This window comes from Leopardus geoffroyi, chromosome A2 (genome assembly GCF_018350155.1).
Source record: "Leopardus geoffroyi isolate Oge1 chromosome A2, O.geoffroyi_Oge1_pat1.0, whole genome shotgun sequence".
Classification (NCBI taxonomy): Eukaryota; Metazoa; Chordata; class Mammalia; order Carnivora; family Felidae; genus Leopardus; species Leopardus geoffroyi.
In genome coordinates, this window is record NC_059331.1 from 55,439,352 (window position 1) to 55,457,951 (window position 18,600).

Consider the following 18,600-nt stretch of genomic DNA (forward strand, 5'->3'; position numbering starts at 1 on the left):
GTGGGTGGCTTAGAGTGTTGAGCGTCCTGCTTCCGCTCAGGTCATGATCTCACGGTTCATGGGTTCAAGCCCCGCGTCGGGCTCTGTGCTGACAGCTCGGAGCCTGGAGCCTGCTTCAGATTCTGTGTCTCCCTCTCTCTCTGCCCCTTCCCTGCTCACAGTCTGTCTTTCTCTGTCTCTCAAAAAAATTTAAAAAATTAAAATAAAAACAAAAACTTGGGTCACCTGGGTGGCTCAGTCGGTTAAACATCCAACTCCCACTAAAGTCATGAACTCATGGTTTCTGAGTTCGAGCCCCACATCGGGCTCACCACTGTCAGTGCAGAGGCTGCTTCAGATCCTCTGTCCCCCTCTCTCTCTCTGCCCTTCCCCCACTCATGCTTGCTCTCTCAAAAAAAAAAAAAAAAAAGATTCTCTCTCTCTCTGCTCCTCTCCTCCGCTCCTGTATGTGCTCTCTCTTAAAGTAAAAGATAAAATAAAATAAAATAAAATTAAATTAAATTAAATTAAATTAAATTAAATTAAGTTAAATTAAATTAAAAAATAAAATAAACAAGATTCTCTCTCTCCCTCTGCCCCTCAGCCCTGCTCATGTGCTTTCTCTCTCTCTCCTAGAAGAAATGATAATTATGTGGCCCAATAGAATGGCTAATGTAAAGTGACAAACATGTTGCAGTATAAATGTATCAAATCAAAATGTTTTAACACCTTAAAACTTATAGAATGTTGTGGGGCACCTGGGTGGCTCAGTTGGTTAAGTGCGATTTCGGCTCAGGTCATGATCTCATGGTTTGTGCGTTCAAGTCCCGTGTCTGGCTCTGTGCTGACAGCTCAGAGCCTGGAGCCTGTTTAGGATTCTGTGTCTCCCTCCCTTTCTCTGCCCCTCCCTAGCTCATGCTCTGTGTCTCTCTCTCTCTAAAAACAAATAAACATTCAAAGAAAAAAAAAAACCTTACAGAATGTTGTATGTCACATATATCTCAACTTTTTAAAAATGTGTCACTTTTATAATCAGGACAAACAGTGAATACCATTTTCTCACTGCCTGGGCCCCTCCAGGGAGGGGGTGATGAAGGGTCACAGGTCTGCTGGAGTTTACAACCTGGAGGGGTGGGGGGGGGGGAGGGGACGGGGTGAGGGAGAAAGCCCTCTGGGAATTCTTACGGCAAGCCCAGAGAGGATTCCCCTCCGGCTAGGGTTACCACAGACACCCCAAGGGTGGATCGGATTTTCAGCTGAGGCAGGTTAAGGGCGGGTGGCTCCTGGGGATATGTCCAGGGAGCTGAAATTAGAACATGTACTAGGGTGCTTGGGACTGACTGTTAGGCCTGTTGACTTCAAACCTCCACTGTGACGACAAAGGGGTCATCACAGGAAAGGCTGCCTGTCTTTCCAATCCTCTTGGGGGCATTTATTGCTCCATTTTACAGGTGGGGAAGCTGAGGCTCTGAGGAGTTCAGGGACTCCCCTCCCGAGGTCACACAGCTGGCAAAGGACCGAGACAGGATTTGGATCCAGGACTATCTGACTCTCCAGCTCCACGGACTTTCCACCAGATGGGTGGTGCCTGTCAGGAATGATTTTTTTTTGGCCGCCTCCTTAATAACTCAGAGTCTGCTGAACAACTGAAAACCCTCCATACCTCAATCATCTCCCAGCCGTGCACACCCTGTGAGGGGCTAGTGAGTAGTAATTATCACCCGTCCTCAGATGGGAACCTGGAGGCCTCAGGGAGGAGAGCCACACACCTTCGTGCCCGGTAGGGCTCCAGCTTCAGAGATGACAGTTTCTGTTCCCTGACAACACCCTCCCTCCAGATCCTGCTGCCTGCCATGTCAGATGGCCAACGAGCCCTTCCATAAAGAGAAAACTTAGAGGGCAGGGTGGAGGAGGCGTCACACAGACCTGAGAGCAAACCCGCTTCTCAGCCTCCACTGGCTCTCCTGTGAAATGGGTTCCCACCAAGTGTGGATGGATCAGCAAACCTTGGAGGAGAGGAACGGTGACCCTTTGTTGCCTATAAAGCCACCAGACCAGATGGGGGCTGGGCCCCTTGCACAAGACTCTTTATCTGGAAGCAGAACTCAAACTCCAGCTTTGTAGCCACAGGCATCTGGCTTCCAGGCTGCCCCGGGGCTACTCATTAACCAGTGCAAGGGCTTGGGAAGGGACCAGACTGGGAGTCGGCTTCAAGCCCGGTGGGGAGGGGAGAGCAGTGCTGGATGGTGTGGATACCAGGGTCAAAAACCTGGGGTTCAAATCCTTCCTAGCTGTGTGACCTTGGTGGGGGGGAGTCAATTCGCCTCTCTGCACCTCAGTTTCTGCATCTGTACAATGGAGCTAATTATCTAACTCATGAGGGTTACTTTGAAGACTGCAGGAGTCTATAAAGTGCCTAGCAGTACCTGATACAGAGTAAATGTTCAGTAAATGTATCTGTCATTTTTACAAAAAGAACAACAACATCCACATCCTAAGACCGTTGTAGGATAAAATGAGCTCCTATGCACTAAACCTCTCGATGCCATATCAAGCATGCTGTTAAAGAGTTCAATAAATGTTCACGATAATTCTTATTGAAGTTTGTGACAAATATGGCAATGACTCTGGAGGCTGGCATGGATGGGAACGTTTCCATTCCCACTCAGCAGCTGGCCAGGGAGGTGTCCTGAGCCCCCAGAGATACACCTGCCTGATTTTCCATGTCTGATGTCACAGCATAAAGAACAAGTCTCCAGAAGGTGAGGTGGCCTAGAGGGGGGTGGGGAGTGGATTACAGGGATGGAATAAGGTCTACCATGGGCAGCAGTGGGCCAGGGTCCTCAGGATCTTTCTCCTAGTCCTGGCTTCCTAGGGGACCCCAAATCTGCCAAACTCCAACTCGGGACCAGTGGGAGCTTGGCCAGGGCACTACCTTCCTCCCCTCCCCCCTTCCACCCCCAAGAGAAATTTCTGCCCAAGAAGCCAGGTGTTCAAATTCCAGAGCAGAGTCTACCAATGGGCCATGAAATCAACTTAAAGGGTCAGGACTATCATTTTTATAAAAGAGAACGGAATACAACAGAGCCCTAAAGAGGGTGAGGATGTGAGTTATCCATGAGGCTGGTTTCACTTTCATTTGTGTGTGTACATGGGAGCTCAGTGGCATCCTGCTGTAAATCTATTTCTTACTGAATGTCATAATGAAAAAGCTTTGAAAGCCCCAATAGTAAGGATGTTTTAAACCAAGGTAAAGAAGTCATCTGCAGGAAAGTCAGGTTCCTGCCCCATTAAACCCCTTTTAAAAACACTGTGATCCTGAACTGGGGGGGGGGGGGGGGCGGGGCAGGGGGGGGCAGCTTCTGTAAATATGAGACAGTCAGCAAAATGTCATTAAGGTCTGTAGATTAGATAACAGAATTGTGTCAATGTTAAATGTCCTGGGGTTGATAATTGCATGTGCTTATATAAGAGAATGAGTGGCCTTGCTCTTACGAAATACATATGAAGTATTAGGGGTAAAGGGGCATCATGCCTGCAATTTATTTCCTAATGAGTCAGCAAAAAAAAAAAAAAAAAAAAGAATATTAACGTGACTATTTTTATAGCATATATATAGAGATGAAGCAAACATAGCAAATGTTAACAATGGGAAAATCTAAGTGAAAGGTATACAGGAGGTCACCGTATTATCCTTGCAACTTTTCTGAGGGTTTCCAATTTTATAAAAATAAAAAGTTTAATGAAGAGACAGTCGGGACACCAGCCCCAAGTCCTGGAGCATCCTAGCTGTGCTGGGAGCCAAGCATCTCACCCTTTTACATGTGCCCGACCCCAATCCTCACAATTCCCCATTACCACTCGCTGGCAGAGCCAGGAATGGGGTCCAGGCCAGACTCCAAAATCAGTGCTCAGCATTTGTAGGGCTACCTCCCTGGCACAGTAGGCATGCAGGCGGCCAACGGGCCATAAACCCACAGCCCGGAGGTGACGCGTGGACGAGGTCCTGGAGCCCTAGGGGTTCTGTTTCCTTCTCCTAGAGCCCGGAGAAGACACTGAGATCCTGAGTGCCCCATGTCGGTGAGACACCAATGTCATGAGAAGGTCAAAGGCCACTTACGTTTTGGAGGCTCCTCGGAAAGGGCTGTTGTTCTGGACCTATTACGAGAGGAAGCAAAGAAGGAAAGAAGAGAAGATCTGGTCAGGTTGTGGCTTACATGAGACCCAGAGCCTTCTTCCATGTGTGACCAACTCATACATGCTGGGAGGGGCCAGATCAACACCCAGTGGGGCCAGGGCTGGGAAAATCAGGGGCTCAGACACTCATGCATACACGCACATGCTCGCTCTCTCTCTCTCTCTCTCTCTCTCTCTCTCTCTCTCTCTCTCACACACACACACACACACACACACACACACACACGTCTCCTGGATGCAGGGCCCTTCAAACTGTCAGCAGCAAGAGCCACTGGGGCCCCGTCCCTACCCAGCAGCCTACATCCCTGGGAGCCCCGGGCCTAGCCATGGGCCCAGCTCTGTGAATGGCTGTTCCCTGTGAGCACAGAGACATGATAAGGCAAGAGAGAGGGGCTGAGGAGGCCCTGGGGGCCCCAGATTCTTGGGAGAATACGGTAACTCATCGACTGGCTAGAGCCTCCAAGAATCATGGTGCCAAGGAAATCTGAACTTTGCTGAGCCAAACAGTCCCCAAATGTGATTGACCCCAGAAGGCATTTTTTTTTTTTTTTTTTTTTTAATAGAACACCTCCTGTTCTTTGGAACTCAGCTTAGGGAAAAATGCAAATGGAGGAGGATCACCTCTCCCTCTCACTCTACCAGCAGAGCAGTGCTGGAAAGCTCCCTGGTTTCCTAGAATATAAAAATGCAGAAAACCAGGAAATGGCTTCTTATCAACTAAGATCTCACATTTCAGTGAACATGTAAATGAAGGGTAGAGAAGGAAAGGGGGGATGGTGGGAGGGCAGAAGAGGCCGCAGCGTGGGCAAGTCTTTCCTCACCATGCCTCAGGCCCTGCCCTTGGAGCCCCTTCCTGACAGAAACATGGCCCCAGCAGTCTATGGAGTTCCCGGTCCCCCAAATTACACAACTTCATTGCTACGTCAGGGCCCCCATGGGCTCACGTGGGTGCCCACTGTGTTCAAGGCCCTGTGGGGTAAGAATATTCAGTCAATAATTTATTAAGGGGTCCCTGGCTGCCTCAGTCGGTAGAGCATGCAACTCTTGATCTCTGGGTTGTAAGTTCGAGTCCCGTGTGGTGTATAGAGATTACTTAAAAATAAAATACATTTTTAAAAATCATGGAGCACCTACTATGGGCCAGGCACTGCTTTAGGCACTGGGAACACAGCAATGAGCAAGACAGCTGAGGTCCCCGCTGTCATGGAGCCCAGAACCCCACAGAAAGGGCCAACATGTGACACAATGCCTCGGAGGCTTCCCATGGCATTGCGAAGGCTGGGGTAGATTAGTGATGCCTACCACAGGTGTAGGTGCTGTGGCGCATGTAACCTGCCATCCTGACAGCAAGGGAAGAGGGAAAGGGGGAAAGATGAAGAAGCATGTTTAACGCACAGTTATAAGCATAATGTTAAGGGAACCAGAAGAAGGAGTATAATTCTATCTGGTGTGAGACCATTGCAGTTGCGTGAGGGCAGCCCAGCTCAGGAGGAGGAGGAAAAGAGTGGCACTAAGTTCCTGTGGGGACAGCCTCCTGGCACCCATGACCCTTCTTCTGGGGACAGCCTCACATCTCTTCCACCTGGAGACCCATGCACACCCACTCTCAGCCCATAGGGCTCTGGGTGGGCATGTGAGCCAGGCCTAGCCAACCAGAGAGGCCGTGACAACTGGCTCAAGGATAAGGGCTTGACCAAGCGTGGACAATGAGAGTGATGACAGGGGCTTGTGCTAAAAATATCGTGAAAAAAGAAGGCTCTTTCGGGGCCCCTGGGTGGCTCATTCAGTTGAGTGTCTGACTCTTGATTTCAGCTCAGGTCATGATCCCAGGGTTGAGGGATCAAGCCCAGCATCAGACTCCATGCTGAGTATGGAGCCTGCTTAAGATTCTCTCTCTTCCTCTGCCCCTTTCCCCTCCTCCCACACTCTCTTAAAAAAAGAGGGGGTGGAAAAAGGCTCTTTCTAGGCTGAGACGGCTATGCTGGGACAGGAGGTATCCTATGCAGCTGAGGGTAGTCCAAGGAGAATGAAGCCAACACAGAAGCCTAGGAATGGAGAGAAAGAAACAGAGGTCCAAAGACCTGGATCCCACCATGCCTGAAGTATGACCCGGGGCTTTTCAATTAAGAGTCAGTAAATGTTCTTTCTCTTTTACATTCTTTCTTCTTCCTCTTCTTTACATTCTTTCTTCTTCTCTTTTCTTCTTCTTTACATTCTTCCTTCTCTTTTCTTCTTCTTCTTCTCCTCCTCCTCCTCCTCCTCCTCCACATTCTTTCTTCTTTACATTCTTCTTCCTCTTCTTTTCTTCTTCTTCTTTAAATTCTTTCTTCTTCTTCTTCTTCTTCTTCTTCTTCTTCTTCTTCTTCTTCTTCTTCTCCTCCTCCTCCTCCTTCTCCTCCTCCTCCTCCTCCTTCTCCTCCTCCTTCTCCTTCTCCTCCTCCTCCTCCTCTTCCTTATTCTTCAAGTTAGTTTCAAGTGATTTCTGCAACTTGTAACTCTAAGAATCCCGGCCTACGCCCTGTCTCAGATGTGCTGTATAACTTTGTGCATGCCCCTTTATCTGACATTCAGGTCATCAGAAAAGTGGGGCACAGATGAAATGAATCTGAAGTCCCCCTGCAACCCTGGTACTCTGGCTACCAAGAATGTGCAGCAAAGGGTAGGACTGACCCTCCCTGACTCCTGGGCATTTGGCCTGAGATGGAGAAATCAGCCGTTCTCAGAGTTAAGCCTTGAGGGCTTTGTTAAACCAGAGTGCTGGGCTCCACCCCCAGGGTCTGAGTCAGCAGGTCTGGGGTGAGGCTCAAGATTCTACCTTCTAACAAATTCCCAGGTGATGACGTGACTGTGCATCCTGTGACCACATTGTGAGGACCCAAACTCCAAATCTGTTCTCTTCCCAATCGCCTGGGGCAGGTGCCGGGTGCAAAAATAAAGCCCCAGCCACGCAGAAGATCTCAGCAACCTCAGCCCTCCATCAGATCCCCAGTTGCAAGGATGAACCAGTATTTAAACAATGACGCACCAGGTCCCAGCTCACAGCCCTTCCAGTGCCTACGCTTCCGGCCAGCCCTCCACCCTGGGATGCATCTAAATAACGAGGCTGTAAGACTGACAAGGAGCCTGCTTGGGTTCCGGCAGGCCCCACACTGGTCTTCCAGGAGCTGGGAGCATCCCCGGGCAGCTCGTCACGCCAGGCAGCAAGACCCACTTCAGACCTGATCCTGACACACTGCCTCAGGCCGCCCTGCTGTCAGAGCTGCTTGGCTGGCCCTGGGCTCTCCCTGATTTACATCCGACTTGGCTGCCTTGAAAAGCCTCCTGTGGCTTTTGGACCGTGGACACCGTTCAGTAGAAAACGGCTTCCCCATCAGCATCCTTTCCAAGGTGGCTCTGGCCCAGAGGGCCTGGCCTGGCTCAGCGGCCTCCCAGCTGTGTGACCTTGGGGGCAAGTTACCTGCGGTTTCTGGGGCTTTGACTTTTCACAAGCAAAATGGAAATCATCGTATCTCTTGTGACGGTTAGGGAGACGATGCTCACAAGGCACAGGGGCTGGTTGAGGAAGTAGGGCGGGCACCCAAGAGCTATGATTTACCTCCTTTATTCAAAGCGTGGTCTGCAGACCAGCAGCAAGATCACCGCCGGAAGTTGGTTAGAAATGCACAACTCAGGCCCTCAACTCAGTCCTCCTGCATGGGAAGGGGCATCTTAAGCTCTCAGGTGACCTCTCTGCTGTGCGTTTACCATTATTATGGCTGTTGCCATATCCCAGGACAGGGCCAAGATGTAGCAACAACCCGCAGGCGGGTCAGAGGGAAGGAAGAGATGGAGGGGGAAGAAAACTTCTCCCGTGCCTCTCGGCCTCCCCACTAACGACGAGCCCCTCCACGGCTCAGGTGGGTGGGGGACCGCTGCATCCTGCGATGGGCCTTAAAGAATAGGTACCGATCACCCACTTACTTCACTCACAGGCTCAGCCGAGCTAACGTGATCCACTGAAAACATTCCAGGTCTCAGACCGAGGGCTTCCGGCGGCCGATTAGGGCTGCCCTCGGATCCTCTCTGCAGAAGGCTGACTCTTTTGCATTCAAGGAGGCAAACGGCCGTCTGCCTGGAGCCCGCAGCTCGGAACTCCCGGCAGAGGCTGACAACAGCGGGGCTGCCTGGGAAGGTGCGTGACTCCGCCCGACGTAGGGGTGTGCCGCGGGCCCTTCGCGGAGCAGCGTGGGGGCTACCTGGATCTCCCCAGCTCCGGCCTCGAGCTGCCCCCATGGAAACACGAAGGTCTGCGCTGGAGGGCTGTAAACACGAAGCCGGCCTTCGTGAATCTCTCTCGCGCGCGTGCGCGCCGCGCTGCCAGCCCCGTTGGATGAACAGAGCGGAATGCTTCCACCTGCCCGGGGTCCCCTGGCAGCGCATTTCCATGCCTCCAGGGCCAGGCCAGACCCAAGGAAGCAGCTAGGGGGTCAGGGGCGTGTTGAGGGGGTGGCCAGGTGGGACGGCAGTGTGTTCAGAGACACTAGACAACGGCCAGATGCAGCCGCAAAATAAATAAACTCTATGCTGAAAACTACTGACTCGATTATACAACTCCGTGTGGACAACACAAAACGTGCCTGTGGTCCAGAGCTGGCCCCGGGAGACCATTTTGCAGCCACTGGTACTGTTTTTTCAGGCCTGGGGCTTGATCTGGCAACCAAAGTCTGGTGCCCCACGCCGCTGCGATCATTCATTAAACCATTTTATAGTCAGCTCCATGAGGGAGGGTATGGCCATGCTTTGGTCTGAATGGCTCACTTGCCACATCCCCAGGGCCCAGACCAATAAATATGGATGGTGATGGGTGAATATAATTTTCAAGCCTGGACCCACTCAGTTGTTTAAACTATAGACTCTCATCTCAGAATAGATGAAATCAGCCTTCAGTTGTGTACTGAGCACCTACTGTGTGCCAGGCCCTCTGCTGGATGCGGGAGCATCTATCCCTCCCTCCCCGGCTGTGCTGTCAGTCAGATGAATGGATAAAAGGCAACACTGCAAAGATCTGAGCTCTGTCCTACAGAGGCTCCGAGCAAGGTTAGATTATGTACACTTTGCCTCATCTGATCCTTTTTGACTACTTACTATGTGTCAGGCACAGTTAAGGGGCTGAAGGAAAGCTTCATGAAGCAGGCAGCTTCAAGCTGGCCCTTGAAGAGGGGGAATAATAAAAGAAGGGAGAGGGGCACCTGGCTGGCTCTCAGTCTGTAGAGCATGTGACTCCTGAACTCAGGGTCTTGAGTTCAAGCCCTATGTTGGGCATGGAGCCTACTTTGAAAAATAAGAAGGGAGGAAGGGCCTTGTGGGCTGAGGCATGGCAGAGCCAAGAGAGCCCCAGGCTCATTTTAGGAGCAGAAAACAGCCAAATCACGAGGAGAGGGGAAAAGTGGTAGCAGATGAGGGTAAACACTGGCCAGGAGCCAGATTCTGCAGGGCCTCGAATGCCAGGCTAAGGCGTGTGGACCTGATTTCATACAGCACTAGGGAGCCACTGACGGCTTTTGACAAGGAGAGTGGCATGCCCCCACAGAGTGGTGCCTAGGAGGAATAGAGGCTGGCAAGAAGCCTGTTGTCTCAAGCCGTAGGGATATCCACCCAGAGAAGAGATACCAAGTGCCATCTGGTGAGAGCACGAATGTCCTTGAAATCATGGCCTGAGTCTTCCCTGAGGCCTAACTCAGCAGCCATCATCTCCAGGTGCCAACTGGCTATGGGGCAAGAGGGCAGAGCCCTCATGACCACCACCTTCCGGTGCCCTTCACCCACTAAGCATGACTCTGCTGAAATACACTTCACCCCTCCACCCCCCCACCAGGCAACAGGCAACCTGGCCTGGGTTAGAGACTTTCTGCCGGAAAGGGGATGGTGGAACATGGCAGTGATTGGCTTAGCACTTTTATTGTGTGCAAAGAGCCGAAAAGCCGTGGGAGGGCCAGGACTCTCAGAACATCCCCCCAGCCTCCCAGCCTCCATTTAATGGGGAGGCTAAAGCTCCAAGGGACTAGGGAGGACCCAAGTGAGCAAATCTAGAGCTCAGCCCCAGCCCTCTAGCCCTCTTGCAATTGCCTTGATTCTATTCCACAGAGCTGCCCACGGGAGCCAGGAGGTCCTGCTTTCCAGGAACCCCCATTCCGGATTCTGCAGATGTCTCTTGAGCAACCAAGTGCTAAGGAATCTTTTGGATCAGTATGGCTTCGTCCTCTCACCCCCTTTCCTATTAGCTGTGATAAAATCAGAATCTGAATTATGAATGTGGCCATCAAGAGTCTGAAACAAAGGTAAAAACCCTGCCCTTAAATTTACCTGTTTATCGTAATCACTGAATGGAGCCTGAGTCTGGGGGAAGAACTCGTTTGGGAACAATGGCCCTTTTGATAGCTGATCAGCCTCATTCAGACCTCACTCTCCAGATCCAGAAAGTGGATGGGCGGGGAGGCTTAACTCATAGATCTCGAAGTCCCCACACTTTTCCCCCTGCCAATGGACCACTCTCCCTCAGACCTGCCATGCTTTTCCCTGCCTGGACCTGGACTTTTGCCTGCCCTTGGCATGAGCCTCTGGAACTGTTCATTAACCTCTTCCTGATACAGATCTTCTCCCCTCCTGTGAGACTGAGCCACTTGAGCACACGGGCTGTTTTATTTACTTATCCTTGCCCTCCTGGCCTTGGCACTCAGCCTGATACGCAGTAGGTGCTCAGTAAAGCTCTGCAGTGCCGCCAGTGGAGTAAGGGGGGGCTCTGTCTCATTCTAATTCCCTTTCCTATATCCCAGCTGTGTGAGCTGCAGCACAAATTACTGTCCTGAGACCGGGTGAACTCATCCAGAAGATGGAGGGAAGAACCCCCAAGTCAGGCACAGGGCTTAAATGCAGGAAGGGAGACAAGGCATCTTGGGTGCTCAGTAAGTATCAGTCCTTCCCACCTCAGCCTGCTGAATGACCTCGGCCTGCTTCTTTAAGTTCAAAGTCACCGGATGGGAGCTTTTCATTCACTGAGCTGGCAGCGCTTGCGGTGACTAAGACAGGCCAGACTAGGTCAGTGATTCCCAAATGCAGACTAGCTATTCAGGGTGGCCTGGCAGGTCTGTACGTTCTGACAAATGGCGGTCCCACAATGGTCCGTTGTTTGAAGAGTGAGTGGCAGAACCAAGAACAGCACGATGCCATTTTCGATAACAACACCACAGAATGAGAGCCAGCTTGCTGGACACGTCCTAAATAGCCCCAGATCAAAGAGGACCTCAAAACTGAAGAGAAAACTGACCTAGAAAGTAATAAAAAGGAACATATATGTCCACGTAAATATCCAAGGGACTCAGTTAAAGCTGTATGCAGAGGAAAATGTGTAATCTTACCATTATCAGAGAAAGAAACAAATAAACAGAGTGAAGATTACAGTGCACTTTTTTTTTTTTAATTATCTTTAAGAATCACTTTTAGTAGGTGCCCCTGGGTGGCTCAGTCGGTTAAGCGTCCGACTTCGGCTCAGGTCATGATCTCGCGGTTCACGGGTTTGAGCCTGACAGCCTGAGCTGACAGCTCAGAGCCTGGAGACTGCCTCAGATTCTGTGTCTCCCTCTCTCTGCACCCCACCCCCGCCTGCTCATGCTCTGTCTCCCTCTCTCTCTCAAAAATGAATAAATGTTAGGGGAGCCTGGGTGGCTCAGTCGGTTAAGCGTCCCACTTCGTTTGGCTCAGGTCATGATCTCACGGTTCATGAGTCCGAGCCGGGCGTCGGGCTCTGAGCTGACAGCCCAGAGCCTGGAGCCTGCTTCGGATTCTGTGTCTCCCTCTCTCTCTGCCCCTCCCCCGCTTGCGCTCTCTTTCTCTCCTTCAAAAATAAATAAAAACATTAAAAAAATTTTTTTTAATGAATAAATGTTAAAAAATATTTTAAATCACTTTTAGTTGATAGGGTTTTGTACTGCTTGAGGTATATTGCTTCTGTAACTAAAAGAATCCTTTGACAGTTTCTCATAAAGTTAACATATATCCACCCTACAACCCAGTCTCACTCCTAGAGCTATGGAAAAGATAAGCCCACTAGAAGACTTGTACAGGAATGCTCATAGCAGCTTTATTTGTAGTCATCCCAAACTGGAAACACCCAAATGTCCATCAACAGGTGAATGGATAACAACAGATAAATCCATACAGTGGAATACTACTCAGCAATAAAAGGAAGCACCTTCTGATACACTCAACAGCATGGATGGATCTCAGAAACATCAAGCAGAAAGAAGCCAGACACAAAAGCATATAGACGACACAAGTCCATTGATACAAAGTTCTAGGCTTGGCAAGACTAATTTGTGGTGACAAAAATCAGAAACTAGTCGCCTCTGGGAGGGGAAGGGCACAGGACGACTAACTTTCTAGGGGAGCTGGGAATAGTCTATTACCTTGATCTGGGTGGTTAGTTACACAGGAATATAAATTTGTCGAAACGCATCCAACTGTAACAGAGTCTTTGCATTTCACTGCATGTAAATTACATCTTAATTCAAAAAGATTTTTTTTTTTTAAATCACATGGAAATATTTAAAATACAGATTCCCCATGGGGATCAATTCAGTGTGTCCATGCTGGGCCTGGGAATCTGAATTTCTAAAAAGTAACTCAGGTCATTCTCCACCTAATTAGACTCAATGCTGCCTGACGCCTACCCCCCTATACTTCCCTTCCCTTTTATTGTTTTGGGTGATTTTTCTTGGGTATATTGGTTTTTATAAGGGAGTTGGCAGACTCGCAGAGCTTTAGAAACAGGACAGCAATTTCCATTCTTTCTCCCCTCTCTTGGCCACCCCAAACCCCTGCCCCTCAGCTCAGGTTTCCAAACAAAGCCTCTGACCAGGTGAGGTGGGAAGAGAAACCCCAACGCCCTGTCCAGGGGGCAGACATTACTCACCCTAAAGACTCCTGGGCTTCATGCTTCCAGGGAGGTCAAAGCCAGTAAGTTAATGGCCTGTGTACCTATTAAACTGTATGTCCAGGCCTTCACCCTGTGTTTACAAAAAGAGCTCAGGGCAAGAGTCACTGGCACAGAAAACGCTTTGTGCCCTGACCAGCAGGGGCCCAGCTGGCCATCTTCGGTTTCCTGGACCCCAGCCTAGTTCCTCACTTACCGTCAGGGGTCTTCTGGGCTCCCGGGTTGAACTGGCTTCTCCACTGCTGCCCCCAAAGCCAGTCTGATGCTATTTCTCTCCCTGCTGCTGCCCTCAGAATAAAGCTCAAGCCCATTTACCCAGTGCCCACTCCCCTCTACCACCTGGCTCCTGCTCTCTCCAGCAGGGACCCTGCAAGGCTTATCATGATGGCTATTTCATGCCGCTGTGCCTTTGCACCTGCTATACCCCCTGCCCAGAATGCCAGCCCATACTGTTCTTGCACTCACAGAAAATGCCAGCCCTGACACCACCCCCTCCAAGAAGATGAAGTCTTCACAGCATGCCACGGATGGCGTGGTCACTGTCCTCTCTCCCTCTGGGCTACGAGCACCTTAAAAGCCAATATTGTACCCCAGATCCAGTGCCCAGCCAGAACTGACCTCAGCTAGGTTACTTAAACAACTAGATGAGGCACATTAAAAAAGCTCTCTTTGGGGTGCCTGGGTGGTTCAGTTGGTTAAGCATCCGACTCTTGATTTTGGCTCAGGTCATGGTCTCACGGTTTGTGATCGAGCCCCACATTGGGCTCTGTGCTGGCGTGCTCTGGGCTGGCATCACAGAGGCTACTTGGGATTGCCTCTCTCCCTCTGCTCCCCCCCGCCCTCCCCCTCTCAAAACAAACAAGCAAACAAACAAAAGAGCTCTCTTTTACACTTGAAGGCCACCCTGGGCATGTCCACATCCACAGCTCCTCCCCAGAACCCATAAATTCAAACAAACACTTGGACCAAGATAAGGTGGCCAACACAGAGGAGTGAGATATAGCCCCAAAGAATCTGACTCTTGCTTATGACCTTCTGCCGAAGAGAGTGACCAGCCTGCACCTGCGGGGGTCACCCTGGGGTTCCGAGGTCAGCCCCGTTCCCGCCCAGATCCCCACCCTGCTGTGGCGAAGCCGCACTCTGGTGCTCCCTGTATTTGTCAACTCTTTCCTATATACAGGAATGTGTCCAATGTAATTTTTTTTAATGTTTATTTTTAAGAGAGAGAGGGACAGAGAGACAGCCGCGCCAGCAAGGGAGGGGCAGAGAGAGAGGGAGACACAGAATCTGAAGCAGCTCCCGGCTCTGAGCTGTCAGCACAGAGCCTGACGCGGGGCTCGAACCTCCGAACCGTGAGATCATGACCTGAGCCGAAGTCAGACGCTCAACCGACTGAGCACCCAGGTGCCACTGCAGGAATGTGTTCAATGACTCACAGGGATCTTATTATTTCAGGAACTTTGGAAACACTTTCAGAGTACAGCTCCCAAGTCCTTTGACAGATGGACAGGCAGACAAGTTGGGAGTTAGAAAACACCATCACCAGAACCCAAACTGCCTCCTGGGGACTGACCCTTGTGTAGGAAGAGTGGCACAAAAAAGGGAGAGTGTATAACTAGGGACAGAATTGAGGTGCCAGTGGGCCCCAGGCACCCACCCTCCAACCCTGAGGACTGAGGCATCTGTGACTCTCTTTTTCCCCAGGTCCCAGCCAGGGTCCAAGTTCAACACTTCAGCACAGCAGTGACTAAAGCTCCACAGGGCCAAAAGTCACGGCTGGCCAAGGGAAGACGCCCAAAGCCCACTCTCGTCACTATCCAATCAAGGCAAAGTCCTCTAGGCAGCTCTCAGTTTGCTGATCTCTAAAATGGGCACTTCCCACTCCGGCCTCCCGACTCTGCAAAGCAGATGTGACCCAATCACTGCAGGACAAGTGGAGAGGAGGGAGAGGAATGGGGCAGAGGAGGCTGACTGCAGCTGTATCATGGGCCAGCACAAGGGTATCCCTGAAGGACAAAAGCTCAAGAGTGCACCTTGGCCCTGCCACATACCACAGTGACCTGAGACCTCGTGATACCCTCTAATCGGCAGCTACGAAGCCGAGCCCGGCTTTACGGCTTACCGCAGGCTTATTCACTCTCATCTCCCTCAATCCCCTCAAGGACGCAGCGAAGCCGGCATTGGCGTCCTTGCTGCCCAGACAGCCAAGCTGAGGTTCAAAGAGGCCAAGAGTATCTCCCAAGGTCACCTACCGACTAAGACACAGTAACTGAGGCACGGTAACTGAACTCAGCTCCCTGGGGACATGCTCCTGCCTCTCAGTCCCAGTTTACCTCATAACCAGTCGACTCCACCCATTCTACAGATGTGGAAACTGAGGCCGAGAAAAGGTTGCACAAGGTCAACCGGGGGCCGAGCCAGGCTCAAGCCCAGGCCATTCTGCCAAGCCCGCTCGGTGCTGGGTTCTCAGCCGGTGCCCTCGGGCATCCCTCTAATCCCCCTCAACACCATCCTGATTAAACTCCTTCCCCCACTCCCACCCCCGTACCTGCTCATGCCCACCCCACACTCTTCAGGATGACTCCCTGGTCGAGAGGGAGGCAGGCGGTTGCTAAGCACTCACCCGCTCTTTCTCACAAAAATAAACTCCTTCTGGCTGGGAGACTCTGGATGAGATCCCCTCCCTTCTAGCCAAGAAAAAAATTAAAAAGAAAATTTAAAACGACTTCTCCATGACATTTATTTGAACGCCAGCAGTGCCAAAGCGTGGGCCAATTTACCGAAGTCCAAATGGAGCCAGCCACGCGCCACTAACCCTCAGCCCAAAGACCCTCCGTTCAAGTGTCTGGGCAGTTACTGAGCTGATTTATTTCTCCAGGCCGGAAATGGGGGCTCGGGCTGCCTCCCAAGCCTTTGGGGCTGGTCCTAGGGGACACCAGGATCTGGCAGAGGCTAGGCAGTGACCAAAATAGCCAGGCCGGTGGCCCTGCCCGGCACACACCTCCCTCTGAAGGCCGGGGAGGGTGGCCCACAGGTCCCCCCCTCCAGTTTAGGCTGAAGCTTTGAGGCTGTCAGAGGAGGTCCCCAAGATTCTCTATCTGGCTTCCCTGGTGGGAGGGGGACGAGAGTCTCTTGCTCGAAAGAGGAACCCTCAGAAGGAAGCAGAAAAGGCTAGAGGAGGATGTGTCCTGCTGTCCCTGCCTGCTGCCCATTTGGCCCCCAGCTGTCCCTCGGGGCCTCCGTCCTGCCACGCAAGACGGCTGGACGTTGGCACCGCCACCTGCACGCCACACACGGGCAGCACCCTTGGAGCTGTGCCCCCCTATCACCTCTCCCCACTCGGTGCCTGCCCTGGAGAATCAGCTCTGGCTGTTCCGTCCTCCAGGCACCGGGGACACTCCCTCAGGTACTGCCGAGAGGACACACAAGTGCCCGCAAGCAGGGGCCCGGAGACACAGCCACACTCTGGGACACACACGTGCACAGCCAGGTACTCGGAGACACAGTCACATACACACAGGTCCACACCAGACACACACCGGGACACACAAGTGCACACATCCAAAGACACACTGACACAGCCACACTCAGGTATCAGACACACCACAACACACAGAGACGCACAACCCAAGACACAGAACAGCAGGCACACACGGAGACACACAAGTGCACACTGCTGGAGAAATGGAGCACCACCCACCCTCAGAAACACAGACACACACGGGGACATAGGGGCACAGACACCCAGTGAGACGGAGACACACACACACACACACACACACACACACACACACACACACCTGCCGCCTGCACGAAAAGCCCAAGCCCTTTTCGCTGGCCAAACAATAACAGCCCCGCCAGCGGGTCCGAGCAGGCGACCCTCCGTCCCTCCCTCGGTGGCGAATGGGGCGCCGGAATCGGGGGTACCCGGCGGGGAGGTCGGGCCGGCTGGAGCGCAGGGATAGGGAGGGGGCTCCGCGCGCCCGGCTCCCTCTCCCTCGGGTACCTGGGGTGGCCGCGGGGCTGCGCTCGGCTGCGCTCGGCTCCACTGGCCGGGGGCTGCCCTCCTGCTCAGTCTCTGGCCCGCGGGCTCTGCGCTCCGCGCTCCTTCCCGGCTTGGCTCGGTCTCCGGGCTCGCGGTCCTCGGGGCTCGGTGCTGGCAAGCGAGCGGGGCTGCGGCCAGGGCCCGGAGCTCTGCGCTGGCGGCGGTGCGGAGGAAGCGGTAATTTATAAGCGGCTTCTTCCTGACCTCGCGTGTCTGTTGTCTGAGCAGGCAGCTCTCAGCATCACCCATCCTGCTGGGTGGAAAAATACCAGCTTGGCCGGGCCGGGGGCGGGGCCGGGGGCGGGGCCGGACGCACAGCCCCGCCCCATATGCGGACGCACACATACACACACACACACACACACACACACGCGCGCGCGCGCGCGCGCACCACACACGCACGCGCGCACGGGCTCGGACAAAGAGCCCGGGCTCGCCGAGCGCGCGCGCACACACCCTCATGCAGCGCGGCGAACGTTTGGCCCACCGCTTCCCCCATTAGAGCGCACTTCTCAAGGAAACCCTTTCCTTGCAAAAGCTGGTGCCAAGTGGTACAGCCGGTCCTCAGCCTCCTGCTGCTTTCAGAAAAAGAGCTAGAGAGCCCCGGGCCCGACCCGCCCCCTCCCTTACCCACCGCCACCACTCGCCCATCCACCTGGCTCAAAAGAGGGACCTACCGCTCATTGAGTGGCCAGGTCCCAAACCACTCCATTGCTTCCTTTTGGGAGGTCATCCAGGTTCTCCGACCTCGGTTTGCTCCTCTGAAGAATGGGCACAGTAACCCCGCCCTCGCTGCCTCCCCAGAGGCATGAGTGATCTGAAGCTGTGATATGAAGCAGTCAGCAGCTCTTTGATTCTTGGCTTTGCCCCTGCTGGGTCACTTTGGGGGGTTACTCAGGCTCTCTAAGCCTCAGTTTCCTCATCTGTAAAATGGAAACAAATATAATAGAACCTATCTCCTCTAACCGCTATGAAGACTCAAGGTTAACAGTGTAAAAAGCTCAGAAAGGCACGGGCACTTAGAAAGTGCCAAGCAAGTGTCAGCTACTGTGACTATTTTTAAATGAAAATGGGGAATGTGCCATTATTCTTGTCCTTATTTGCATGAGTGGCTCCTCTGAGACCATTTTCCACACTCCTGCCCTGTGTGGGCATGAGGAGGAGTGCCTGCCGTGTGACCTCAAGCAAGGCCTTTCCCTCTCTCAATGCTCTCCACTTTCTCCTCTCACTCACTCCATCTCTGCACCTGGGAGGCTGTGTGCAGAACACACATGGATCCTTCCACCTTTGCAACTGAGAATAAAAGAGGAAATACAGGCTCTACAGAGAGCCATCCCCCACGTCATACCTGGCCGTGTCTGGATGAGCTTCATAACACCCTCTTCCAGAACAGCCCCCAGAAGGCAGACCA

General features: G+C 52.4%; 1 protein-coding gene across 4 annotated transcripts in view; it reads right to left on the reverse strand.

Moving 5' to 3' along the window:
• SLC6A6 (solute carrier family 6 member 6) overlaps positions 1-17,441 on the reverse strand; it is an 88,717-nt gene extending 71,276 nt beyond the window's left edge. The window contains exons 1-2 of one of the 4 annotated variants that reach the window (XM_045493928.1): positions 17,151-17,441; positions 4,100-4,137 (exon numbers count right to left, since the gene is read on the reverse strand). The gene's annotated coding sequence lies outside the window, so the exon portion shown is untranslated. Of the gene's footprint in view, positions 1-4,099; positions 4,138-16,944; positions 16,969-17,150 lie in introns of those variants that run through there. The other 3 variants (XM_045493929.1, XM_045493931.1, XM_045493930.1) reach the window with 3 other exon arrangements.
• Positions 17,442-18,600: the final 1,159 nt, after the last annotated feature.